Source organism: Lacerta agilis, chromosome 15 (assembly GCF_009819535.1).
Source record: "Lacerta agilis isolate rLacAgi1 chromosome 15, rLacAgi1.pri, whole genome shotgun sequence".
In the NCBI taxonomy this organism is placed as follows: Eukaryota; Metazoa; Chordata; class Lepidosauria; order Squamata; family Lacertidae; genus Lacerta; species Lacerta agilis.
This window is the reverse complement of record NC_046326.1, coordinates 11,400,163-11,427,783: the sequence shown is the minus strand read 5'-3', so window position 1 is coordinate 11,427,783 and position 27,621 is coordinate 11,400,163. Positions and strand designations below refer to the sequence as shown.

The following is a 27,621-nucleotide window of genomic DNA, read 5'->3' as shown; positions in this document are numbered from 1 at the left end:
TAGATTTGCAGGTCTCCTTATGTTTCTCCTCCCCCTCCCTTTAAACGAAGCAAAGGTGGTTAGGATCCCAAAAAGAGTTTTGATTGGAAATGTTGCATAACGTCTTGTGCCTTCTGGTTAGAAGGGATTGGGGCTCTAAATTTGTTGTTGAGGTGTGCAGACCATATCAGCCGTCATATTGCCGATAACAGGGCCGTATGCATAATCTGTTACTGCTGGTGATTACTGAAGATTGTAGAATTCTCTTGGTGGGGAAGAGACACATCTTAGTAGTAAAGCATGGAATCTTCTGGTAGGGAAAGACCCCTATTTTGAAACTGACTTCTCCAGTTAATGTAGAACAGAGGTTGGGAACCTGTGGCCGTCCAGATAGTGTTGGAGTCCAACTCTAATTTGCTCTAGCTAGTATAGCCAATGAAGGGGGTTGATGGGAGTTGTAGGCCAACAAATTATGGAGGGCCGCAGGTTCCCCACCCATGCTAAGTAGACAATAGTGAGTCAGGTGAACCAGAGGTATAAAGGGAGTGATCTGGTACAAATACCAGGAAAAAGGTCAGCAGGGACACTTGGAATGCATGTAGGATGTATTTCTGAAAAGTTTGCTTGTTCATTGGTATTGGAAACATTTCAGGAAAAAGAGTATGCCTGTTTTATTTGCTGGTTGTCAAGCATCTGAGTGAAGGAATCTTACCTATTTCTAGGTTTCTAATCCCCCCTCCTCCCAATTTTGCTGGGGTCACTTTCCAACACATATAAGACACGAGCAAACACTCTGTTGATAAGTCCATTGAGTTCTGGTTATAAACTCTTTCTAGCAACTAGCCCGGCTGCATTCTTGGCAGGCTTCTCTAGTTGTGCCTTTCATGGAGCAAAGGTCCCTGAGAAGCAAACAGCCGTGTGGATTGTGGGCACGGAAGATATCCAGGTTCATTATTTATCTGCCCTGACCTCAAAACCAATCTCCTGCGCCGCTTTCCAAGGCACTCTCCTCCCATTGTCTTCCTTAATGGTTTTATGGAGACAAAGATCTACAAACAAACAGTGCGGAAAAGCATTCAGGCCTGCCGAAAGTGACACAAGATGAATGAGGGCCTTGCCTGAGACAAGGCCAAACACCAGCAGCAGGGGAAATGAAATGCCATTTCGGTTAAGCCCTTGGAGTCGCTAACATGTTCAGGCACCTCCCAAGCTGAACTTAACATTAGTTGATCTCCAAAACTGGTAAGGGGGAGGACCTTTGACCACTAGCTCTCCGTGATTTGTGGCTATTGGCTGGATTGATAACAGGTTATGGTTGAAATAAAGCTATCAAAGGAGTGTGCTGCAGCCAGGGTAATTGGTCAAAATGCAGACATCAAAGGGAAATCTATAAAATGGCTCCCTGTGAAGCTGATGTGCTGGAAGTGGGTGTGTATATGGAGGGGGATAGAATAGACAATTATTCCAGAGGCCAGCAAAGATTCTAAGGACAGGGACAGCAGGTATGATGGGGCAAAGCCCAGTCCCCCCACCCACTTGCATAACATATGGATAGGGTTTTAGACAGATATAGGGTGCTGTTTCATGTATAATGCCAAACATCAGGTTCTCCCTCTCCATCTTCCTCTGTCCACTGGGTTTCCAGTTCTGGCTTGCAGGAAAACTGTGGTTTGCACAAAACATAGTTGCTCCAGTTTGGATCAATGGCTGAATACGTTTCTACAGGAAACTGGAGTGTGCAAGGAGTAAAGGGAAGGGGTAGCCCTGTGAGTCCACAGTGGCAAATCACAGTTTCACATCTCATATAAACTGGGTCTGTGTTTCTGCTGAAACTCTGCTGCCCCAGGTGCATAAAGCAAACCTGAGTTACCATCAGCTTTGCTGTGCAGTGGTACCTGCTGCTGCTTTGCCCATAATCTTATCTGCCCTTGTTTTAGTTAGTCCACTTTCTGTAGCTATTGAAGTGGGCTGAGATTGCTTACAGAAGTTCATGCCAGAAAACTGAGAGAGCATCGCCTTAAATGGCAATAGTTCTTGATTTTGCATGCAAGGAGTAATCCTGCTTTTCTGGAGAAGCCATAAGACAAAGCTGTGTGTAGATTTCTCGCAAATATTTAGAATTATGTATTCTTCTTTGCTCTTCTGTCTGTCTCTCTTTCTCCAACACAAACCTCTAGACTGAGGTTTGGCTCCTTACACACATGGTAGCAAGAGATCATTCACCAGTAATATTCAGCTTAGCCTGCCAAGTAGGCTTTCTAGGATGGAAGGAGAAAAAAACCCAACCACTCTTAGGCAAAGAGCTAGTATAGTTCAAAACAGCTTCCTTCATTGTGCCTGGGAGTGTCTTGTGATAGGAAACAACAAATGCTAGCTAATCTGATCTCTCATTCCCTTGAACGCATAGCTTGGGGAGCAACTCATTCAATACTGAAAACCACATTGGGAATATATAGGAAACTATTTGTTTGCATGCTTTAATGCACAACACTTTTCATAAAGTTTGCAATTGCTTTGATAGGCACTTTGGCAAGAGCTAAGCATGCTATATTGTTGTTGTTGTTTATTGTTAGTATTACACATGCTTAAACAGTTTTGAAGATGGCATTTAGCTAATTGAGAAATTGGTTTACACACTTAAGGGTTCAGCCAGCATATGTGCTGATCTGTCTTATTTGTCTGAATGTTGGTATAATTCTGGCAGGAGTTACTCTCTGTTTACTGGCAATGCAGGCTGATTTAACTCTCCAGTGGCAGCAGTTTCCATTCCGAAGACATGTAACAAAAACGATCAGTAAAAAAAAAACCCAGCAACACAAATAGTTTGCCTCGTAGTGCCCTTGTTTTTCAGCCAGCGACATCAGCATGATTTACGTCTTGTTTGTTAATTTAACATATTTTTGGCCCACTTTTCCATTTTGAAAAGCATGCAAGGTTGAAAGGAAAGCAGTTGAAAGAAAAACACAATATGAAAAGCCACCACAAAGACTTTAAGGACATTCAATAGCTATAAAATAAAATATAGAAACAAGATGGCACACAAAACAACACAGATTAACCTGTCAAATTAAACACCTGTTGGAATGAAAACATATTCAGGAGGAGACAAAAATAGATAAAAGAGGAGGCCAGATGGATCTCCCAGGGTTGGGAGTTTCATAGTCTCGATGCAAAAGAGCACCCACAACTGAAGTGGCCCTTTAGGTATCCTAAAAATGTTTAGGGTAATACCAACACCTTGAACTGGGTCTGCAAACAAATCGGTAGCCAATGGAGCTGGAAGCTACCTGTCTTATGTGCTGCAAGTTAAAATAATTCCTGGAGAGCTTCTTTCATTTTTCTAGCATGGCCACAATTTGAACTCATGATTCTCCTATGCCAGGCTTGTCCAACAGGTAGATCATGATCTACCAGTAGATCACTGGATGTCTGTGGTAGAACACCGGTAGATCAGTGGCTGCCCCCAAAGAAGGTAAAAAAACTTTGGCTCCCCTAAAAAAAAGCTCAACACCTTTGCCCCACACCCCTAAAATGACCTGAACCACCAAAAATAGGGCTTTCCTTCCTAAAAAGAAAAGCTCAATGTCATTTTCCTCTTCCCCAAAGAAGCCCAACAACTTTTACATGACCCCCCCCCCAAAAAAAGGGGGTAGATCACTGCCAGTTTTTAACTCTGTGAGTAGATCACAGTCTCTTGGAAGTTGGCCACCCCTGCTATGCTATCTCCGGGATTAGAGGCAGTTGTTGTTGTTGTTATCCATCTGTCTCAAGAGATAATGGAGTGCACCTCTGGGGGTGAAGTCAAACTGCTGCAGTGACCTACCCGAGGTGCAAGCCCGGGCAGTGTGTATGGAGGTCCTGGGCTGCCCAGGTGACAAGACCCCCCTCTCGGCCTCACTGATGTGGTCCAAAGGAAAGCAGAGCAATACGTTGGGCACCAACCTGGCTGCTGAAGTAGCCGGAAGGAGGTGTACAAGGTGCCATCCAACTGTCTTTGGGACTCCACTCTGGATTTGTGTGGCTTTGTGAATATCAATGGCTGGGGAACAAGAGCGGGAGAGGACTATGGTGCTCTTGTGGGCTTTCCTGCCAGCATCTTGATGGCTTCTTTGGGAAGCAGACTGCTGGTCTTCGTGGGCCTTTGATCTGATCCAGCAGGGCTCAAGAATTCTGTAAGTTTACAGATCATAAGAGCATATCAATTTCCTTCTTGAATCTAACCATAACTTCCATCTAGTGGCTTCCTGCATTGACACCCATTTGGCTTCTAGGTCCAACTGAAGATGCTGATCCTAGCCTTTAAGGCCCTAACTGGCCTGAGCTCTACATACTTTTGAAAAGTGTGCCTTCCCATGCCCAGTGATCCGCCATGGAGGCTCTGTTGCAAGTGCCTTACTTTTGGGTCTAGTTGGTAAACCTAAGCTATACCACTTCAGCCTTGGAAGGGGAAGAGAATGAAAGTCTTTGATGGCTTGCATTTCCCCCCGGAATGCCTTATACGGGGTCATATTGTTAAGGCAACGTATCCTGCTCAAGCAGGTGGCCCTTTGGTGCCATAGAGATTCCCTATCTTTTAGCGTTGTCTTAGCCGTTGCTTTTAATGAAAGCCTCTGAAGCATCACGTTGTGTCCGCATGAGAGATTTAAAGGATGTGAGGTCAAAGATTAGCTCCCAGCAGGGAAAAAGAACCTTTAAATGGGGAAAGGAAGAAGGGGTTGAGCGAGCAGCATCTTTAGGGTGGAGCTGAGGGACTTGAGCAGAACTGCCTTTTGTCAGGGTCTGAGGTGATTTTCTGGCACCGGTGAAAAGGCTGATATACCCTCGTGCTCATCCTTTTGTACGGTTCAGAAAAGGCAAAGGGAGCAGCTCAGCTTGTAGCAATTAGCGAGCAGCCTGACCTTCCCTGAACGTCCACCCCATGGCCCAAATGGATTTTCTGTTGCCTTCCCATTAAATGACGGATGAGGCCTCAGGTAAATGGTTGAAACATCCTCCATCGGAAGAGCGATGGGGAAGGTGGGGGTTGGAAGGGGTTGTCTAGTGGACTGCAGATAACATCTCATAATGAGTGTGAGGAATAGAATGAGGCCATTTTCAGGGGAATTTGCCAAATGGTCCTGTTGGCATGATCTAGAGGCTAATGCCTAACCGAAATGCCGTAAGTGGCTGTTACACGAAGTATCATGGGTATTTTTAGACCTAGAGGAAGTGGAGATACATAACTGGACTTGTTGCAGCTGCCTTATCTAAAAGCCTTAGAGTTTTGACACAGCAGGACTTTTTCAGAGAGACATTACTTCCATTTTGCTGGAGTGGCTTCCAGTTAGGACCCCTCCACCGCCATTTATTGGATAAAGGTTCTGAAAGTCATATTGGCAACGAAATGCTGAAGACTGGCCCAACTCCACTGTGATGGATTCTTTCAGTGGAAAGCTGGACCAGAGATGCTTGAGGATTTTGGTCTTTGTGAATTCCTCTAGGAGACGACTTGCTGTGCACCCGTGCAGACTAGAACTTCCCTTTCCAATGCTTTTCACACTTTTCTGAATGTTCCTTAGCTAGTTATCGCATTTATGGATCACTTCCCAAGTCCTGAAGTAATTTACTAGAATAAAATTAAGCGGTGAAAATAAACTTGTTTTTTTAAAAAAATCATTGCTGCCCAAATGGTATCAAAGTTGGTGCCAGATGGCCCTCTCTGGATAGAGCATTTCATAGATGGGGGCTATTACTTAATATGCTGCTCTCTGCAGTTTAAAAGCATGCAAGGATGCATTTAAATGTGCATTTTGAGAGATAATACATCTAAATACATACTTGAAGGGGGAGCACATTTTAATTCTGAATAGGCTGAAATCCTCCACACACACTTACAGGACCAATTGTTCTTATACAAAGGTGATGGTGGGATATAATGGTGACCTTCAGGTGGAGGTGGATGAGTTTTCTGTTTCTAATAAATACATAAACAACACCCACTCATTCCCATAAGTCAGTGTTCTTCAACCACGGGTCCACAAATGGGTGTTGTTGTTTTGCACTACAACTCCCATCATCCTCAGGCAGCTTAGTCAGGGGTCTGGGGTTGATGGGAATTGTAGTCCAGCAAGTATCTGTGGACCCAAGGTTGAAGGATACTGCTAGAAGTTATCTTTTCATCCTGCCCAATGGAAGATTCCGGACAGTTTGAGAAAACCGTGCATGACTGCATCGAAACGAAGGGGTGGGGTGGGGAATGAGGAAATACCTTTTGTAACAACCACCGAGCCTTTCTGAAGGTGATTGTCTTCCGTGTCAACTTTTCAGAAGCGTTGCTGGTTTTACCTCAGCGCGTACATGGTGAAGCAGGTTCCAGAACAGTAGTCAAGGGAGACTTCTGGAATAAGAGGCAGGGCTGCGAAACACACTGGGGTCTACACTCCCGTCTCCATCACTGGCGTTGTCCCGCTCCCCATATCCCAGGGAAACAAAAACCTTCCTAGATGAGACCGGGGCCGAGACCCCATCTCTCTCTCTCTCCCTCTCTTTCTCTGAGGTGTTTTGGAGACAGAAATGTGTCTGACGCACTGACAACGGGCTGACAGCTCCGTTGAGAGCTGGGCCGCAGCATGGGCAGTGTCTCGGAACACTTGCCAGCCATCTCTAAACTGGAATTATTTATTGATTTTTGTGTCACTTCTCAGTCCATTACCCAGACAGGATGCATTTGTGTAATTTGGGAAAGGGGGCAGCTGCTGGGTAAACAATCCAGGAACATATTTCTTGCCGGGCTCCTGGACGTCCCAACCATCCGCATGGGCTTATGCCGAGAGCGGAAACTGGGGGTGCGGGGAAGGGCTGCAGACCTCACCAAACATGCATGCCCTGGGGGGGGGGTGAGGGCTGCTCTTCTTTGCCGCGATGCAAAGAGAAATTAACTTTCCATCCCACGCCAGGAGAGGTTACTTACGTGCTACCGGCAGGCAACTCTGGGGGGCTGTTTCTTGCTCAGGGAGCTGAGACCCACATTGGCAAAAGCAGCATTTGTATGCCCCGGATTTGCTAGATAATTTTAGCTTTCGGTGGATCTCGTAGTTTGGAATGTGGGTTGCGGGGAAAGAGCAAAAAATAAACAAATCGCTCCAGTAATCATGTCGCCTCTCTCTTTCCTCCTCCCTCCCTACTTCCATTTTCAGCTATACATTTTGGGCAAGAATGGCCGTCTGGCGGGGATGTTTATCCGAGGCTTGTAATCAGCCCGGCCTCCTTGCTTACAAGCCTTTTTTTGCTCCCGTTTTGGACAGTGATGGGTTATTTCCCCCCTCTTTCCTCTAACCAGGGACCTCCTAGTGATAAAGTGCACCCATTTCAGGGGGAGGCCGTGTGATTAAGTAATTAGTGGTGTACCCCCCCATTGGGGAGGGGGGTCCTGAGCCACACAGAGAACAGAAAGAGAGAGGTTTCATCCAGGTTTGAGCAATTCAAAGCTAGGACATGAGTGATATCTAAGAGGGGGAAATTAAGTCATTTCCTAAGTAATGGGAGTCCTTTCGGGTGACCCTTTTCAGCTTTCCCCTTGATTGTACTGGGAATTTACTTGGCTAAATCATGGTGTGTTTTTCTTTTAATTTTGCCAGTGTGAAAAAGGTTCAGCTGGGTTTGAGCTGGGGGAGCTCATGAGGATGAAAAGCCGGCGGGTTTTTTTTGGGGGGGGCACACTTCCTTTTGCAGCTGAAATGACCGCCATTGTTTTTCTTGGAGTGGGGGGGGGGAGAAGAGGAACAATCCTTTGTGTCTAATTTTGTCTTTTCCTCGCAGTGGTGATGGCTTCTCCTGGGCTTTAAGGCATCCTTTTTATATATATGGTCTTGCGCATTCACGATTTCTGGGGAAACGCCTCCACTGAATATGTTTTTCTTCTGAAAAGACAGGCTTCCACGGAGACGCATTCTTTATTTTTGGAATTCATCGTTTCACATTTCAACAAGCATCTTTAATTTATGCAGCAAGATGCGATGATGCTCGCTATCTTAGATGGCTTTGAAAGGGCATTAAACAAATGGAGGATAAGTGCTTGGCAATGGTTCCTAGTTCTGATGGCAATTTGCAACCTCCTGGGTTCAGAGGCAGTACAGAATCTTTGGACCTCCTGAGGGACACATGCTAACATACACTCACATCCAGGGGCGTTCTTAGCCCCTTGGCTGCCAGGGGCGGGAAGCCAAGAGGCACCCCTGGGGGCGGGGCATCGCAGTGCGTGCGTCATGACGTCATGACGCACGCGACGCCCCGCCCCCGGGGGGTGCTGGGCGGCGGATTTGGGAGACTTCGTGCCGCGGCTGCTCGTGCCTGCGTGAGCAGCCGCTGCAGGAAGAGGTGCTGGGCGGCGGATTTGGGAGTCTTTGCGGGCTGCAAAGACTCCCGCATCTGCCGCCCGGGCGCCCTTGGCGGAGCGCAAGTCAGGGCAGGGAGAGGGATGGGCCAGCGAGGAGGCCCCAGCTCCGCAAGTCAACCAGCAGCGGAGCTCGGCAAAGAGGCAAGGGGCGGGCCAGCGAGGAGGGGGTGGCACCCCACCTCGCTGGCCTACCCCTTGCCTCCATGCCGAGCTCTGCCGCTGGAAGGGGGGCTATTTTCGGTGCTGCCGGGGCGGAGCCACAGGGGCGGCCAGCGAGGGGGGTGACACCCCTTCTCGCTGGCCACCCCTGCGACTCCACCTTGGCAGTGCCGAAGATAGCCTAAAAAGATTCTTAAAAAAAAAATTAAGTAAAAAAAAAAGCCCAGGACGCAGGGCCGCCCCCCGATGTGTCACCCCCAGCAGGGGCGCTGTCCGGGCCCCCGCCCCCTCCGCCCCTCCCTTGCTATGCCCCTGCTCACATCCCTCCATTCAGGGAAATGAGAGGCATTCTCACAGTTCAGTGACACATTCCAGCTACCAAAAAAGCACTCGAGGAGGATGCAGAGCAGTGCCACTGAGGGGTGTGACCTGGGGATAGTGGGTGTGGCCTGGGAAGACTCCTGAGGGCCAGATGGAGTGGTCTAGTGGGCTACAGTTGGGCCTTGGGTGTGGATAGACTATTGCTCTTCTTACGTTCTGATCATGTTAGTAAATTAGCACTAGGTCAAATGCCCTTCATTATTCCTATATGTGATTGGTGGTAACGGGACAGGATATCATAGGCATGTTTGATTCATTGACTGTATGTAAGCTCCCAGCATTTTAAAAGAAAGGACTCGGCACAGAGCTGGTGTTGCATAGTGGGTAGATGCATATATTTGTTGCCCTGTTCTGCAAGTGGAAATCCATTCACTGATGGGACGCATTATTCAGCACTACTTTGGATACAATCCATATATTTTGGTGTGAAAGATGAGTGGGTTTGTTGGGCCCTTTCTGGATTGATACCTGCATTCCACCTTGGTTCTTTGCTCTGTTGCATTATGTGAAAAAGCAATCCATTCGATTTTTATTGAGAGCTGCAGACCAGCAAGACCTTGGTGTCCACAGGTCTCTCACACTCAGACCACTAGATAATTACAGTGGCGTGATTTTGAATGTCTCCTGCTGTGTTTGCTTTTCCTGCCAGTACCACCTTGCTGTATTCGGAAGTTGCTGCTAAAGGCAATGTTGACTGTCCTTGGCTTGTATTTTATGGGATGGAGGGCAAGGCAGGCAGAGTGATGACCTTGTTTTGAGAATACAATTGGAGGGCAACTTCTCTCTCCCCCGCCCCGTATTTCTTTCTCTCTTTTTCTCTCTCTCTCTTTTTTTTTTTACCATGTCACTGTGAGATTTCAGGCCAGCAATTGGCAGAGCTCTGGAGCAGAACAGTTTGTTAGATTTATGAGCCCAAATAGTGCTAACAGCTCGCCGGATGTGTATAGGTCAGCTTGTTGTTGAATCCCCTATGATTCTTACGAGGGACAGACTCCAGCCAAAGTAAAAGCACAAAGTTAAAGAGGACAATCCTACTCAGAAGCAAGTGCAAATCGAGTTCAGTGGTGCTTGCTCCCAAGTAATAGGATTGCAATCTTAATTCCATTTCTGCCTGGCAGATTTTTAAAACCTTCTGTTGAAATCAGCGAAACTTTGACTGGATCTGCGATGGGCAACCTCTGGACCTCTTGATGTTGTTGGGCTCTGGTTGGGTCAGGGATGAGGAATATGTGGTCCTCCAGGTGGTTGGGGGCTCCAGCTCTCACCAGTATCTGCCCACATGGGCAATAGTAAGGGATGATGTAGTCTAGCAGTATCTGGAAGCCCACAAGTGCCTCGGCACTGTACAAACTGGGAGCTGGTGTACACTTAATTTCTGCCATTGGTCACATCTGCCCCTGAGTCTCCTCTTGGTGACTCTACCCAATTCTGATCCCCGCAGGGAACATTCCTCTGCCTGTCCACATTCCATGTGGCAAAAGGCAAGGACTAATGTAGTCCCTGTAACTTGCATGGCCAGGAGCTCTATGGCTCGTGGAAGCAGTCAAGATATTCTCCTCTCAGTTTTTGAGTTACTTTAATTCCTACCCGCCTACAGGATTTGTTTTATTGGCTTGTTTTAATGCTCTCCAGTTCGTATAATTTCAACAGTTGCTTTTAATGCTGCAAACGGGAACGTGTTTTGGAAGATATGACCAGCTCTTAACTGAGAACTAGACTGCACAATTTTGCTATTGTAGGAGTAGCCTGATCACAGGTGGGTTGGTTTGCTTTTTAAGTTTTTGCATCACAGTGTGCATCTTCAGTTCTGCACATGGAATAGCTCTGCTTATCTAAAGCAACTCTTCCTGCAGAAAAGGATGCAGGAGCTTTTCACATGCAGTGTTGTTCCTTTGCACTGCATATGAGGCCGCACACCCATGCAAGATGACTTTCCCTTTTGGAAAGTCTCAAGGCAGGGCCAGCCAATGCCATGCTGTGTAGGGCAGGGTTTGGGAACTTCAGGGCCAGGAACCAGATGTGGAACCTCCAGGGCTCTCTATCTGGCTGCTGGGACTCTACCCCAGGCAATAACTCTCACTTGCCCTGAGTGATTTTGCCTGGCTGCAATGTATCTTAAAAATCTTGACAATACCTGTCTGGATGGAGAATAGAGAGGGGTGTGCAGAAACTATCTCACTGTGCAAAGGTAAAATTAACTTCATATCTGCATCCACTTGCCTCTGCCAAAAGGGAGTGCAGCCCTCAGGTTCAAGAAGGGTTCTCCCCCTTTGTTGTAGGCTGAAGTATGCTCCTTCAGATGGCACCATGAAAGGGGCAGTGGGGGATGGATGGAGGCAGGAAGTAGTGTCTGATTGGTGCTGCTAGATAGCCCAAATTAGAGAGTAGAAGAGACACCATTTAGGCATTGCTTCAGGCAGCAAAACGTATTGGGCTGGCACTGGAAATTCTGAAAGGTATAGAATCATAGCATTTTAGAGTTGGAAGGCACTCCAGAGCTCATATAGCCTGACCTTCAGCTCAGTACAAGAACCATGCAATTTTTATTATTATTATTCTTTTGTTGGAAAATTTAACACATTCACATACTGAATCTTACACACATACACTTACATTGTCAAATTTACACTAACACATTACACATATCCTCAATACATAAACCCACCACCACCCTCCACCCTACCCCCCTGTTGTGATAGACTTCCAATCACGTAAATTGTAGTATCATTTGGTCTCTGTTAATTCCCCTTGCGTATTAATAACCTTGTATGTTTCTTATTACTCCAAATTCCAATATTATATAGAGAGAGTATGATAGCTAAATATCATTACGTATTCCATTTTCTATTTCTTCCTTATACTAATCCCGGAACTCACCTTAATCTGATATGAGTTCTGGTTTTTCAATATAGTTTTTAAAGTATTCCATTCTTTCTCATTCTCCAGCCCTGACTTATAGCTGTCCAGCCTTTGCTACAATACCTCTAGCAAAGGAGAAACCATCACCTTCTGAGACAGCCTGTTCCAGTGTTGAACAGCACTTTCCGTTCGGAAGTTTTTCCTGATGTTCTGGCTGTTACCTGCTGCTTTGCAATCTCTACTCCTTCATTCCAAACTTGTCCTCTGAAGTGTCAGGGAACAAATTCATCCATCTTCTGCATCGCAGTGCTTCAGATATTTGGAGGCTGCGATCGTATCTCCCCTTGATCTTTTCTTCTCCAAGCTAAACATGCCCAGGGCTTTTCAACCGTTTCTCAAAGGACTTGGTTTCCAGACCCCACATTGTTATATTATTTGGGAGCTAGATTTGTATGATATCCTAAGTGGATACACGGCCCTCTTTGGCTGGGTGGTATGTTTTCCATGTTGGGCATGTAGCTACATGGGAGAACCAGTTGTCTTGAATGCCCTACCCAGTGGAGAAGACAGTTTTGCCACACCCAGCTAAAAAGCTAAGGTTGCAAGATAGTGTGCTTAAACAGGCATGCTATGGTCAATTACTCTTCTGTGGCTACATTTTGCAAGATAGAGATCTGCGGCATCCAAATGTGAAACTATGTGCCTGCCAGGCAGTGGGGAGATACATGTTTCTCAAATTGTTGAGTAGGGTGTGTTAGCTTTGGGATCCCACACAGCCGCAGCTATGTTAAACAAATGGATCTGTTTCCATCTAACAAACCTGTTGTTGGCAGAGGTGCCTTCTCTCTCCGCCCCGCCGGCTTGGCTGATGCCATTCCCTCAGAGTACATAGCACTAGCACATTAGCGCACCATGTCAACTTCACACTGTGCTGCTTGTATATAATCACTTTCCTGTTTGCTCTGAGCTCCAGATGCACCTTCCCCCCCCCACGTGTCCCCCTAACAAGGCAGAAGCACCCCTGCTGTTGTTGAAGCAAGCCTGGGTTGCAGAGATGTGCTGCTGTGCCACGTGAAGCTGCGGGCTGTGGCGCATGCTTCCGCCCTTTCACGGTGCTAATAAGTCAAGCTGCCCTTGTTTGCTCTTCTTCGCACAGGCAGGCTGCTAATTGGGTTTCAAACACAAGGCTTGGTCAGCTCGTCCTTTTGTTTTCTTCCCGTCTCTTAGCTTCCTGTTTATAGGCACCGTGCAGGGAAGGATCCCACACCAGCCGCGATGTGGAGGCTACACACTTAAGTATGCAACAAGAGTCGACGCCGTGCGGTTAGGGTTGAATGCTCCGCCCCTGAATGGGAAGCCAGACACTTAATTTGCCCCTGACAAGCTGCACCGCTGTTGGGTAATGTCCGCCTCATTGAAACAATCTTCCCAACAATCTGCCCCAGCTGTGGCCCCGCTCCTTGCCGGATGGGACAAGGCATTACAAGGCAGGAAACCAGGTTTATTTGCAAAAGCACAGCTACGTCGGCTCATGCCAAACGGGTGGCGCTGCGTTTGTCCATTTCATTTCTCCTCTCCAAACCTGGCAAAGGCTCACAGAGGCACCCTTTTGGGGAGCATAAATAAATAAAAATGATGGCTGCTTGGCTCTTTCCATTAGTTCCAGATGGGTTGTTGGGATTTTGCTCCAAATTGCCATCTCAGGCTCATCGTCATGCTGTGAACCAGCAAGAGAAGAAAGCTGCAGGCTCCAAGTGGAGATCTGTCTGGAGACATATGAGCTGGTGGAGGAGCCAGGGGTTATGCTATTGAGAATCTCGACACACGCTCCAATTGTAGCTTCATCATCAAGACAATGATGAAAAGGGGCTGCATGGTCCAGCCTTGTCCCCGGAGATGGGAGGGGATGCTAGGGCTTTACAATTTGTCTTGTGGCATGTATTTTTGTCAAGTTCAATTTTAGTTGTCCGTGCACTGGGGCTTCCATTGTTGCACCATCGCCACCCCTCCCCCTGAGCTGGGAGACAATTCCACAGTCTGATGCACACCACTGTCAAGAATTTTTCACTCACATTCAGCATAATTTCCCCATTTCCTAGGTTAGGCCTTATGTCACCTTCTCCATTTCCATTTCTCCAAAACAGGTTACGTCCCTCTGGGTCCGTCTGTCCATCTTGGCAGGTTCATCTTTTTCTTTTTTTATGCTTCTCCCCCCCCCCTCCCCAAGATCTTGCCTTTCACAAATCATGCCTTCTCTCTCTCTCTCTCTCTCTCTCTCTCTCTCTCTCTCTCTCTCTTTCTCTCTCTCCCTCCCTCCCTCCCTCCCTCCCTGTATTTTCCAATTGATGTTTAAAAATAGGGATGTTAGTTTGGTTCACATTATATACAAACCAGCTTGCTTTGAACTTCTCAAGTAATTCACAGATGGAAATATAGCTGTTATTTGCTGTTTGCACTTCTCTGAATTTTGCTATACACTTTTTAGTGAAAAAAGTACCATAATACTGTAAACATGAGTGTTTTAGCATAATAGCGGTTCATAAATGCACACATTTGGGTAAAATGCACCGTCAACTCACAACTTGTGTGGGGATTATGTTCTGGGTTTTGCCCATGATTGTAATAGACCAGCTCCAGAACCACCCCCAAGTGGCCATTCTACCTTTCGAAGCTGGTGCACTGAGTGGAATCTGCCCCTCCCAATGAATTGGAGAGCTTTTAAGCTTTCTGCCTTGCTTACTGGGCTCTGGGAGGCTCTTGCGAGATCTCAGATGGCCCTGTCTCACAGCCCACAAGAAAGCCTCCCAGACTCTGCTAAGCAAACCTGAGAACTTAAAAGCTCTTTCTGTGCTGGGAAAATCCAGTGCAAAAAGAGCTTTTAAACTCTCTGTCTTGCGTGTGTTTCATTTATGTGATTTCAGCTGGCCGCTGCCAGGTGTGTACAGCTGCGATCGCGCAAGTTAAATGCATGCACGTGGTGAGTTGACTGTACCAAAAACTACAAAAAGATTGTGCCATTTACATTGCAGAATGATTTGAAAATGGGGGCATAACGTACTTGGTGAATAGGTAAAGGTAAAGGGACCCCTGACCATTACGGTAAGTCCAGTCGTGGATGACTCTGGGGTTGCGGCGCTCATCTCGCTTTACTGGCCGAGGGAGCCAGTGTACAGCTTCCGGGTCATGTGGCCAGCATGACTAAGCCACTTCTACCTTTACCAGCAGGAAGGTAAACGGCACGGAAACGCCGTTTACCTTCCTGCTGGAGCGGTACCTATTTATCTACTTGCACTTTGATGTGCTTTCGAACTGCTAGGTTGGCAGGAGCAGGGACCGTGTAACAGGAGCTCACCCCGTTGCTGAGATTCAAACCGCCGACCTTCTGATAGGCAAGCCCTAGGATCTGTGGTTTAGACCACAGCGCCACCCGCATCCCCAACTTGGTGAATAAAGTCATGCAAAACTGACTGGAAGTAGACTGATTTGTCCACCCTACTTAAGAAAAACCACACGTTTTTGTCTCTCATAATTGTGTGGGCTTAACACAACCTCTTTGAAACAGTGATGTCAACATAAGGAGAATGCTGTTTGAAAACTGAGGCTAACAAAGCAGTCATTTGAAAGGGTGCCCACAACTTGCCATTTCCTAAAGAATGTGAAGGTATTAATCCCCACCCCAACAAGATGGAGGCAGCTTGTGATCTTGCCAGGTGAGGACCTTCTTGCCATTTTAGAACATTCCAAGGATGTTACCTTGTTTGTCCCTGCATCTCCCAGTAACTTCCCACTCAGATGTGCAAAGGTAGTGCAGATGGGGTGGTTATTTTTTGTTTTGTAAGAATACTCTCCTCGTGCCCCATGGCATGGCTCCTTCCACACTGCCCATCAAACGAGACCATGGCGCAACTTGGTTGTAATCTCCTCTGTGGTCATTTCCATCACCCTGTGGGTGAGGTCTGCATCTGCAGCCTTGACAGAGCGGCATGTACAGCTCTGGATACTGTAGAGCTAAAATAAAGGTTCAGAAAATGGCAGCCCAAATGGCAATGTGGGTGGAACATCTCCCTTTTGAAGAACGGTTACTACATTCACTCATTCATTCATTTCATAAAATGGATACACTGCTTGATTGCAAAAAACCTCAAAGCAGTTTACAAAAAGAAAAGAAAAAGCAATAACAGTATTTGATATGAGCAGTTTAAAACAGCTATTTAAAATGTTGGAAAAAACTGAAGTGCACATCAACAGCCTCCATGTTTATCTGAAAATCCCTCTTATATTCTCACTGTAGTAAAAAGAAAACAAAAAGCTTACTGCAAGTCCTTGACTTTGGATGCTCAATTTAACACCCTTCAGCTTTTACAATCCTTGTTCATGGCTCCCCCCCCCCTTTTTCTTTTTTGCTGTTTACGGCATTGCCTCCCACAAGCATATCACAAATACATAGAGAAGTGGTTTGTAAAGCATTTACTGCACATATTTGTTGGTTTCCTCACACCGCACTAAAGAAGCCTACATTCTGGTAAGGGAATTTAGATCAGGGAGGTTTTTGTAGCGAGGGTATATTATCTTCATTGTCCAGCACAGAATGAATATCCTTGAGAGAGGCGTTGGAAGTTTAACATTTTAAAGGATCAGGAATTTGACTTGGCCAGAAGAGAGAGACATGCAAGAGACCCAAAGGAACAAATGAAAGTATTGGAAGGGGATGAATGAGGAAAGAAGGTGGAAGAAGGGTGGCTGTCAAGGGTTGTCTGCTTAGCCCCGACACTGAGGTCCTCCTCCAAGGGTCTTCTACTGGTTCCCTCACTGCGAGAAGTGAAGTTACAGAGAGCCAGGCGGAGGGCCTTCTTGGTAGTGGTGCCTTCCCTGTGCAATGCCCTCCCTTCATATGTCAAGGAGATTAAGAACTACACAATTTTCAGAAGACATCTGAAGGCAGCCCTGTATTGGGAGGTCTTTAATGCTTGGATGTTTTTAGATATGCTGGGGAAACACAGATATGCTGGGGAAACACAGTCAGATGGGTGGGATATAAAATAATAATAATAATAATAATAATAATAATAATAATAATAATGGAATTTGAGAACCTATCAGGAATGTTAACAACATGGATACAATATTATCACTTAAATGAAGTATTTAAGAAAGATGGGAAATGAGGGTTTGGTGAACAAATATCACAATTGGAGAGAGACCTTTTAGAATGTACAGGTGAAACTCGAAAAATTAGAATATCGTGGAGAGGTTCATTTCTTTCAGTAATTCAACTTAAAAGGTGAAACTAATATACGAGATAGACTCATGACATGCAAAGTGAGATATGTCAAGCCTTTATTTGTTATAATTGTGATGATTATGGTGTACAGCTGATGAGAACTTCAATAACAATTTCAACTTGGGGGTTTTCATCAGCTGTACGCCATAATCACCACAATTATAACAAATAAAAGCTTGACATATCTCGCATTGCATGTCATGAGTCTTTCTCATATATTAAACTCCAGTAGTTAATGAAAACAATTGCTTATATAAATGGACTTTTCCACGATATTCTAATTTTTCAAGTTTCACCTGTAATGTTAAAGTGCTGTCTAAAATGTACAAGATATTATTGGAATGGGAGAAAAAAGGATGAGCAAGTAAAATATTCAATGATACATTGGGCAATAGACATTGGTCATAATATAGAGATAGAAGCATGGGAACAGTTGTGGAATATGGATATAAAATTTACAGCGTATTATGGTTTAAGAAAAAATTATATGAAAATGATATATAGACGGTATTTAACACCTAGCAGATTGGCAAAAATGTATAAATCAAAATCGAATAAGAGCTGGAAATGTAAAGAGAAGGAAGGTGCTTTTTATCATATGTGGTGGTCTTGTTGTAAAGTTAAAGCTTACTGGGAAATGAGATATAATGAACTGAAAAAGTTGTTTAAGATAATATTCGTTAAAAAAACTAAACAAAACCCTGAAGCTTTCCTCTTGGGAATTATAGGGGTCGAACTACATAAACAATATAGAAACCTATTTATGTATGCAACCACAGCTGCAAGGACATTACCTGCCCAGAAATGGAAAGAAGAAGAGGTCCTGATGAGGGAAGAATTGATACAAAAACTTTTGCAATATCCAGAAATGGTGAAACTTACTAGAAGAATAAGAAATAGAGATAACAAACATTTGATAAAAGAATGGACATGGTTTATTGAATATTTACAAGCAAATTGTAAACAGATAAAGACATTGGCAGGATTTCTGTAATAATCTGCAGTTTTAGAATGAAGACAGAATTCAAATAAATAAATAAATAAATAAATAAATAAATAAATGCTAATCTAGAACAGGCTTCCTCAACCTCGGCCCTCCAGATGTTTTGAGACTACAATTCCCAGCATCCCTGACCAGTGGTCCTGCTAGCTAGGGATCATGGGAGTTGTAGGCCAAAAACATCTGGAGGGCCGAGGTTGAGGAAGCCTGATCTAGAATATGCAGTAAACAATAACACAAAGTTAATGAACCACAGAAAGAGGAGGAAGGAAGTCGAATTGTTTGAAATGTTACAATTTTTGTGAAATTATTGAAATGTATACAAATGAAAACTATAAATAAAATTAAATAATAACAGTAACAACAATAATAATTAATGGACAGCAGTCTGGAGAAAGCCAGGAACTGGAAGCCACGATCTGAAACCAACTAGGGGGCAGAGTATGAGAAAAAGCCAGGAGCTGGGGAAGGAAATATGAAGAGAAATGCAAGAGCTCAGGAAGATATCACTCAAACAAGGCTCATCTAGAAAAGGTAGTCTTTCTGTCCATAAGTAGCAAATGGCCAGCCTGGGTGGGTGGAACAAGGCCAGATCTGGAAGGTTCTTCCCCAGAGAGGCTGTGGTTATGTGGCTCACCACATGAGGCAGTGGCCACTTTCCCAGTAGAAATCAAGTCATGTTAGAAGATCAGAGTTGGTAGAAAAGACACAGAGGATGGACTTGTTGGTCAAGGGGGAGGGGTCTCCAAGGCTCTCATCTCCCTAAGACAAGTAAACAAGATTAAATAGACCAGAGGGAAATGAAAATAGTGCCAGGTAGAAGGTGATCATGGGACATATTCAGATAACTGGGAACTAGGGTTGGCCGATACCTGGTTTTCAACATCATGATTTATCACCAGCTAATCATCGTGATATACCAATATATCACAATGTCTGAAATAGGGATGGAGCTATGTAAAGCCATTGGCTGGCTTAACAGTTTTTCCTGCATCGTGATTTTTGCATAACACACACCATGATTCACAAGATATTGCCAGGTCAAAAATTATGAAAATGATTTCACAATATGGACTTCAAACTGGTTTTGGATGATATCTCAATATATCACCCAGCTCTACAGGGAACCACGAGCCTTCCAAATGTACTATATCAGGGGTAGCATGTGCCGTTCTCCACTTGAGATGAAACAGGAAATGCCACTGACTGCCTTTCCACCTCTAAGGCTGGCGGAGAAGCAGTGCTGGCATTGGCACCAATTTCCAGTGAGATCTCACATGCTGCACGAGATCTCATGAGCTCTCGTTAGAAATCGGTGCTGATTCTCCACCAGCAGCAGAGGCAGTGGGGTGGACAAGGCCCTTGCGTTGGCGCCACCTTAGGGGTTTTTGGTGCCTGAGGCAGCTGTTTCACCCTGCCTCATGGTTGGGCCGGACCTGTACTCCATGTGTATGGTGCCTCCACTGCCAGGCGAAGCAATTGACTGCAGACTTAAATCAGTGCGGCCAAGCCCAGCATTGCCTCCATTCCACTTCCCTGGATTTTGGAGAAGCGACAGAGGGATGACACCGCTGGCGTAAGTGCTGGGTTGGATCACTGCCTCCCCATGTCCTTGCACATGCCATATATTTGCCGTCTGAGTTCCAACTAAGATCAAACCAAGCAAGGAACAGACGCCTGACTTCCAAGCTAGCAAGTGCCCAGCCAGTTAATCTTTTTTGTGGCTTTATTTCTGCATCAGGCCTTATATATAAGTGGCCAAGAGTATCAGTGCAACAGCATCATTGATGCAGTTCCCAGAACAATCGGTGAAGACCAGGGATAAACTGGCAAAATCCCTTGGGGGCACAGATAGAAATAAGCCAGACCCGTTTTGCAAGGCTGTGTCTGGTCTCTCCTTGCTTGTATTCATGTCCATTGGCTCCTTGAGGCTCTGAGGATCAAAGGAACTGGATGTCTGTCATCTACCATAATTTTTAGGAGGCATCACTCTGAAATGGCAGTTCTTGGTTTGAAGTGAACTAAGGGTTTTTATTTTAAATGGTAAGAAGTAATGGCCTCAGTAAATCCTGTAGGCTTAGCTGGAAAAGACAGAGTTGTGCTGCCTTGATTCTCTGTAGATATCTCCAAATTACAGACCTCCGTAGCACAGCCCTAAATATGTTTACAGAGAAGGAAGTCCCACTGATTTCAATGGCACTTACCGGTACTTGATTGCGTGTTTAGGACTTCAGCCTTGAGCTTTCATGGGAGAAAGCTCCATGGAACACAGTGCAACATACTTCTGAGCAATGCTTTGTAATGCACAGTAATTGCACTGTCTAAGTAATTGCACTGTCAGTAATTCTTGTTTCTTGATGGAGTCGTTCTGTAGAGTACAAAAATGGATGTCTAACAAAGCAGCTTCCAGAGATATTACCTGTGCCAGACATGGGGAAATCTTTGTCTCTTTCGATGTTGCTGGACCTCAACATGGACCTCTAATATCATCTGGAGGGTCACAGGTTCCCCATCCCTCCCTCCCTCCCTCCCTTCCTCCCTTCCTCCCTCCCTCCCTTCCTTCCTCTATCGCTCTCTCCCTCTCTCTCTTAATTTCCCCAAAAGTAATGGAAAGGTCCTTACCATCAGTTTAAATATAATCTGTCCCACTTCCTGAGATCTTTAGTTGTCATCTGCTATCGTACGTCACTGGATTCCATCTGTTCAGTCCTTCTGAATATTTCCCCCTATCTTTTAACCTTGTTAGTTTTATAACTATAGTTTTTTTTAACCTTGTTAGTTTTATAAAACCCAGTCACTCCCATATTTTCCTAACCAAGTCTAATGTACCAAGTTTTAAAGCAGGGATGTCTAACCTTTCCTTTGGCTCAAGGGTCGCATTTACCTGTGGTCAACCACCCCAGGGGCTGCAGGCAAGTGGGCAATGGGGGGTGGGCCACCCCAGACTCTCTCCCACACCTACTCTCTCTCTCTCTCTCTCTCTCTCTCTCTCTCTCTCTCTCTCTCTCTCCATAGCTGTCAACCTTGCCCTTTTTTGCAGGAAATTCCCTTATTATAGCATTTGGGAAACAGCAGGGAGGGTTGACAGCTATGCTCTCTCTCTCTTCAGCTGATCTGTTGGCAGAGGAGAGGGCAGAAGAGCCCTCTCAGATTATTAAAGAAATGGTGGCCAACAGGGTGGCCAACTTCATATGTTGTTGGATTACATCTCCCATCAGCCCCAGCCAGCATGGTCAGTGATGAGGGACGATGGGAGTTGTGGTCCTGCAATGCTTAGAGGGCACCACATTGGCTGCCCCTGTGTTAAATGATCAGTCCAAAGAGCAGGGAGGAGGTGAGATGTTTTCTCATTCAGGTGCTGGGCTCTGCTCACCCCAGCACTTCGTCTCCTCTAATTATTTTTTCTTTTTTGCAGCTTCTGCCCAAATCAGTGAGGTCTTTTCAGGGGCAGAAAGTGTTGCTGGCAAGTGAGGGGCACCAGGCTCCCAAACTAGGGGCTAGCCATTAGCCTGATCTAGCAATACATTCTCATGAAAGGCGCAGGAAGTCTTCTTGGGGCAAGGGCTGGCGACTGATGTTCAGCTGCACAGCTCCTTGCTACCTTCCCTGTTCATTAAGTTGCCTGTCCTGGTAACAATGCCGCCTGAGCATACCTGCCAGAAATGTTTCACCTTTTCTTGTCGCAATAATTTGCAAACTTAGCCTCCGGCTAAACGCAACCTTTTAGTAGTTGATGGCAGAAGGGATTATTAAGCTTGGAATATATAAGCAATTGCAAGGGTTAATTGGAGGAGACAGCTTTTTGTTTTCCTAACTTGTGGAGTGACGGAAGCTTGTTTTTAAACTGTGGCAAGCCTGGTGTTTTACTTTCGCTTGACAGAAAAATGGCTCATCTTTGAGATGCTGAAATTTGGGCTGGTGACTAGTCCTTTGAGACCACTTAGAGCATGAGTCTTAGAGAAACGGGTTGTAAAATAACCTCAGGGATGCCTTTTAACTTGATGTTCTATTGCAGTCCAAGCCCTGCTCTTAATGATGCAAGCGCTGAGTAGCCACACGTTTGTGTAAGAGTGCGCCTGTTCCCCTGAGAATAAAAACTTTGCCCGCAGAAAAGCATTTCTTTCCTGTAATTGGAGTTCTTGTTTATAGGGCCTTGCGGAGGCTGCAACAGATTGTTTTGTGCAAATCAGGTGTGGTTAGCCCGCATTCCTCCAGATATTGCTTGACTACACTTTCCCTCTTCCCTAACCATTGGTGATGCTGGCTGGGGCTGATGGGAGCTCTAGTCCAACATTCAGAGGGATGCAGGTCTTGCTAGAACACCCAGTGGCAAGAATAAGCGTTCCTAAGGGCTCTAGTATTCCTAACTCCAAAACAGGCAACCCAAACAGATTGTAGCCCAACAGAAACATATGAACATAAAATATATACAATAAATAAAGCATAATCTTAAATCTCGAAGGAGGCCACGTGACATAAGTGTAGCAGCCTTCACTGCAAAGTTAGCTGTATTAAACGTTACAGACTCGTCCAACCCAGACAGCAGATATTTAATCTTATCCATATTACCCTAAGGGCTTTAGTATGCACTCAGCCTGCCAGAGCTTTTAGTTAGGAAAGGATCGTTGCCTTTGCTATTACCCGCTTGTGAGTGAGTCACCACCAGTAGAGTCAGAAGGCTCCTTGGGGCAGGAGAGCAGGGTGGTCATGAATATATAGGGCTGGCATATGCTGAGCCAGACCATTGGTTCATTGAGCCTAGATCCAGTGGTTCCGATCCTTTCCAGGATCTTGGGCAGACGTTTTTCTCCTCACCATCTCCCTGGTCCTTTTACCTGGGAACGAACCCATGGGAGTTACAGTCCAACAAGGGTACCTCGTCCCCCCCCCCCTGCTCTGAACACCACCCTTTAATGCAGGGGTAGGCAACCTAAGGCCCATGGGCCACAAGCAGCCCACTGGGGTAATTTAACCGGCCTACGAGCCACCCCCAAACAGAGCTGCTCACTCGGCAAGTCCCTGTGCTACACTAAACCGATGCAGTGTGGCACGGGGACTCACTTCTGCGGTGCTGGAAATCACGTCTGCACATGCTCAGGCACAGACACTGGAAATCGTGGTCATGGCCGCGCACGATCCAGCCCATGGAGGGATCTCTGCTGGAGTGAAGTGGGCCAGGCAAGGTAAACCTTGCCAACCCCTGCTTTAATGTCCCCAGGTGTCAACAGAGGGAAAGCAATTCCATGCTGTTAAGGAGCACATGAAACTGCCTTAAATGAAGCCAGACTCATCAAGCTCAGTACTGTTTAATAGTAGCTGGCGATGTCTCTCCAGGGTTTCACACAGGAATCCTTCCTGGAGATGCTCAGGATTGAACCTGGGCACCTTCTGCATGCAAAGCAGTTGCTCTGCCACTGAACTACAGGCCCTTCCCTTTTGGGGAACGGGATCCGCAGACCGTTCTTCTCCCTAGCCCAGGAGAGAACTGGCTTGTGTAGCAGGCAGCACAATCCCCTTTCAGCTTTTGGGTGCCTAAAGGCAGGTGTGTACTTGGACAGAGAGATTTTCCAGGCTGACTAATTCCTGGTGATCCTCACCCCTCCTCTCTCTCAGGAGGGATTTTGTACCTCTGATGTCAAGAATCCACATGTGTCAGGCAGCAGACTGTTGCCAGCTGGGCCCCTTGCCAAATGCCTTTTTGCAGCGCTGGCTGTTTTCCTGGAGCGCTCGAAGGGACATCCAGCCGCAGCATCCCTCCCAGGAGAAACTCAGCCACCCTCCCAGAATCCATCCCCCTTTCCTACCACATTCCTTCCCTCTGCATCCATTGCCTCGTAGCCTTTGGCTCTTTGTCTGTGGGGTGGTGCTGCTGGCCAAGTGCAAGCAACTGCCTGTAGGGAACATCTGTTCAGGGTGATAACATAGGAGAGAGGCTCATACTGATCCCCTCTGTGTGGAGGCCTCCTTTGCCAAATCATTCACAGTAGGCCAGGGCATTTGGAGGAGGGGGAGGTGCAAATCCCAGCTTAATGTTCGATCGCAGACCCTCCATTTGAGGACATTAGGATGCTCTCAGGAGCATCTGCACTTAATGCATGTGAGAGAAGCAATTTCCTTTTTGCCTTCCCTCCCCACAAAGAAAAGAGGGTCTTGACGTGGGTTGGCATCTGCTATGCCAGTTACGCTGTTGGCACAAGATCTGCCAGGCCACCCACAGAAGGATGCCACATTATAAGCTGCCAGGTTATTCCTGCCCCCCACCTCCCTGCCAACCTGGAGTCCTTGCGCACTAGTTCAGGCCAAGATGAAATGCATCCCTTTTGGAAAGCAGGTTACAATTTCAGCACATTGCAGAAAAGTGCGCGCAGCCAGGGGCCGTGGGCGGGAGCTGTACCAAGGGGAAGAAAGGGGAAGAAAGAGACAATCTTCCATAGCTTTACCCCTGCTGGGCATCCTTTCTCAAAAGAGAGAGATGATCCCTTCTGCAGGGTCTGGTTTCTTTGGGTTATTTTATTTTTTAAAAAAAGACTCTATCGAATTTAACAGCAGACATAAAAGCCCTAAATGTGAATGGTTTGGAAACAGAAGCTGAAAGACCTATTGTAACTTCTCTGTTGCTGCCTGTGGGCTGTTTGGATCGAACCAGACTCAGGAAGGGCTCCCCGCAACATCCAAATTTCAGGGCTATGGGTTTACTCTTTGCGACATCCTCCCCACTAGTGGAATGTTAAGGTTGCACCATTTTCTGCGGGGGGGGGGGGGAGAAGAATGAAATGAGCCATTTCCTAACACCCCTGCCAGTCTGCTTAAATCGGGATAGGCAACCTAAGGCCCATGGGCCGGAAGCAGCCCACAGAGGCCATTTAACCGGCCCATGAGCCGCCCCTGAACCTAGCCGCTTTCTCGGCGAGTCCCCGCACACTGCGCTAAACAGGCACAGCGTGGCGTAGGAAATCTCTTCTGTGGCTCCAGAAATTGCTTCTGTGCATGCCCAGATGCTGGAAATCACATATGCGCATGTCTGCGGTGCCAGAAATTGCGTCTGCACATGCCCAGATATTGAAAATCGCTTCTGCGCAGGCATGATTTTCAGTATCTGGTCATGTGCAGAAGTGATTTCCGGCACCGCGGACATGCGCAGACTCGATTTACGGTGTCGCGCTGTGCTGGCCCAGCCCACAGAGGATCTCCGCGGGAGTGATCTGGCCCATGCCTGGTAAGCCTTGCCGACCCCTGGCTTAAATGAATGTAGATCTAGCATTGTCCCTTGGTTAGCTTTGTATGTCAGCTAAAACAAAGGTTTGGTTGATTCAGTCCCAGCCTGGTGTTAAACTTTGTGGAATGGACAGAGGACAGACCATCCCACTGGGCCAGGAGTAGAGAGCATGTGTGTGACCCCTGAGATGCTGTTGGACTCCAACTTCCATCAGCCCCACTTAGGAGAACCAGTGTTCCTCAGGTGGCACAGTGGGTCATTGTGTCTGGCTGTTCACCAGAAGGTGGTGGTTTGAGCCCACCCAGAGATGGCTGTGGGCAGGATTCCTGCATTGCATGGGATTGGACTAGATGACCCTCGGAGGTCCCTTCCAGCTCTACGGTTCTATGATTCTAATGGTCAGGGATGGGTGGAGATGTAGGCCAACAATATTGGGAAGGCCACAGGCTCCCCACCAACGCACAAGGTGCACCCTGTAGGGCAGAGAGCATCATGCAGTACATTTGCTGCTCAGGAACTGCAGTGGCAGAACATAAGACTCCCCTATACTAAACCAGACTCTTTAACCCAGTGGCTCTTCCGAGGCCTTTCCCAGCATCTTTGCCCTGCAAAGCTTTAAACTGGAGATAGCAGGGATTGAACCCGGTACCTTGTGCCTCCAAAGCATGTGCTTTGCCACTGAGCTGCAATAGTTCCTTCCCTAGGGAGGGGATAGGCGCAGATAGCCTGAAGAGTCAGGCAAAAATCAGAGCATCCTATCCCAGCAACTATGGCCCAGGGCTGGTTAGGACCCCGTAGATTACGAGTGAAGAATCTGTAGGTATTTCGAGGTGACAACACAGAGTAATTTTCCTTAGCAAACACTTTACCAGCCTCAGTGCTGTTCAGTGGAGACTGCAGATAATACCCAGATAGAGTGGATCAATAACAGCTGTAGAAGCTGTTACTGATAACAGCTTCTGCTTAGGTGAGTTGAAGTACAAATGTCTCGAGCATTTTTTAGCAAGAAGCATCGGGACATTCCTTTGATAAAGCATTTCAAAATCTGCGTTGCATAGGTATTATCTTATTTGATGTTGTGATTGCACATTATCTGTAGGTCTCAGAGCAGGGCTATATGAGTCTGCCACCTTGCTGAAGCTAAGCAGGTCTGGGTCTGATCAGGGTAATGGAGAATCCCCCAAGAAAGCATGGCTGGCTGGCTAGAACACTGAAGAGGAGTCTTCCATGGTGCAACATTTTGTTGCAAGTTCCACTTGCTGACAACTATTTACAGTGACCGCTAAACGGCATCTCAGATTTTTAGCTGCTGCCTGGGGATGGGAAACAGTATCGGAAGACTATTGCCTTTGTGCCCTGAATGTGGAGTTCTTGGAGGCATCGAGTTGGCATCTATGTGAAACAGGATGCTGGATCTGATGGACCTTTGGTTGTGTCCAGCAAAGCTATTAATATATCATTTCTTCATTCATTCAAAGCTTTTAGGCCCTGCTTTCAGTCAGAAAGGGATGCAGGTGGCGCTGTGGTCTAAACCACTAAGCCTAGGGCTTGCCGATCAGAAGGTCGGCGGTTCGAATCCCCACGATGGGTGAGCTCCCATTCTTTGGTCCCTGCTCTTGCCCACCTAGCAGTTTGAAAGCATGTCAGAGTGCAAGTAGATAAATAGGTACCGCTCTGGCAGGAAGGTAAATGGCGTTTCTGTACGCTGCTCTGGTTCGCCAGAAGCGGCTTAGTCATGCTCGCCTTATGACCTGGAAGCTGTCTGCAGACAAATGCCGGCTTCCTTGGCCTGTAGAGCGAGATGAGCGCCGCAACCCCAGAGTCGTCCGCGACTGGACCTAATGGTCAGGGGTACATTTACCTTTACCTTTCAGTTGGAAGAGCTCCCAGAGCAGCTTACAAAATTAATAAAAATAACACTGTCCCCGACCCTCACGCTGAAAATCTAAAAAGGGCATGGCACAAAAGGAAAAAAAGGATGAGGAGGGAAGAGAGAAACAAGCAAACTTAGGCACTACATGCTTAATGTTTCCTTATGGTGGCCAGTTGGGATGGAGGTGGGCTGCCCACAGTTCAGAAAATATGCTTTATTATTACTGGGTAGCCTGGTATGCCTGCTTGGACATGCCCAAAATCCATTGGCCACCACTCTGTGCATCTTCTCTTGGGAATACCGTCATAAAACCAGATTCTCTGCCTCCCACCCTCCGAGATTAATGATACCTGACTGATGACATTCTCTCTTTCAAACCAAATGATCCACCCTGATTAATTCCTGACCTCTAAGGCTCTTGGGAGGGCTTGCCGGGTCATAAGCTGCTTTTGCAAAAATCAGGATTTTCACGGTTGCTCTGGGGGACCCCCTCCCCAAG

At 46.5% G+C, this 27,621-nt stretch overlaps 1 protein-coding gene across 1 annotated transcript in view; it reads left to right on the top strand.

The window, feature by feature from the left end:
- The window catches only part of ROBO3 (roundabout guidance receptor 3), a 310,469-nt gene that overhangs the window by 156,020 nt on the left and 126,828 nt on the right, over positions 1–27,621 (top strand).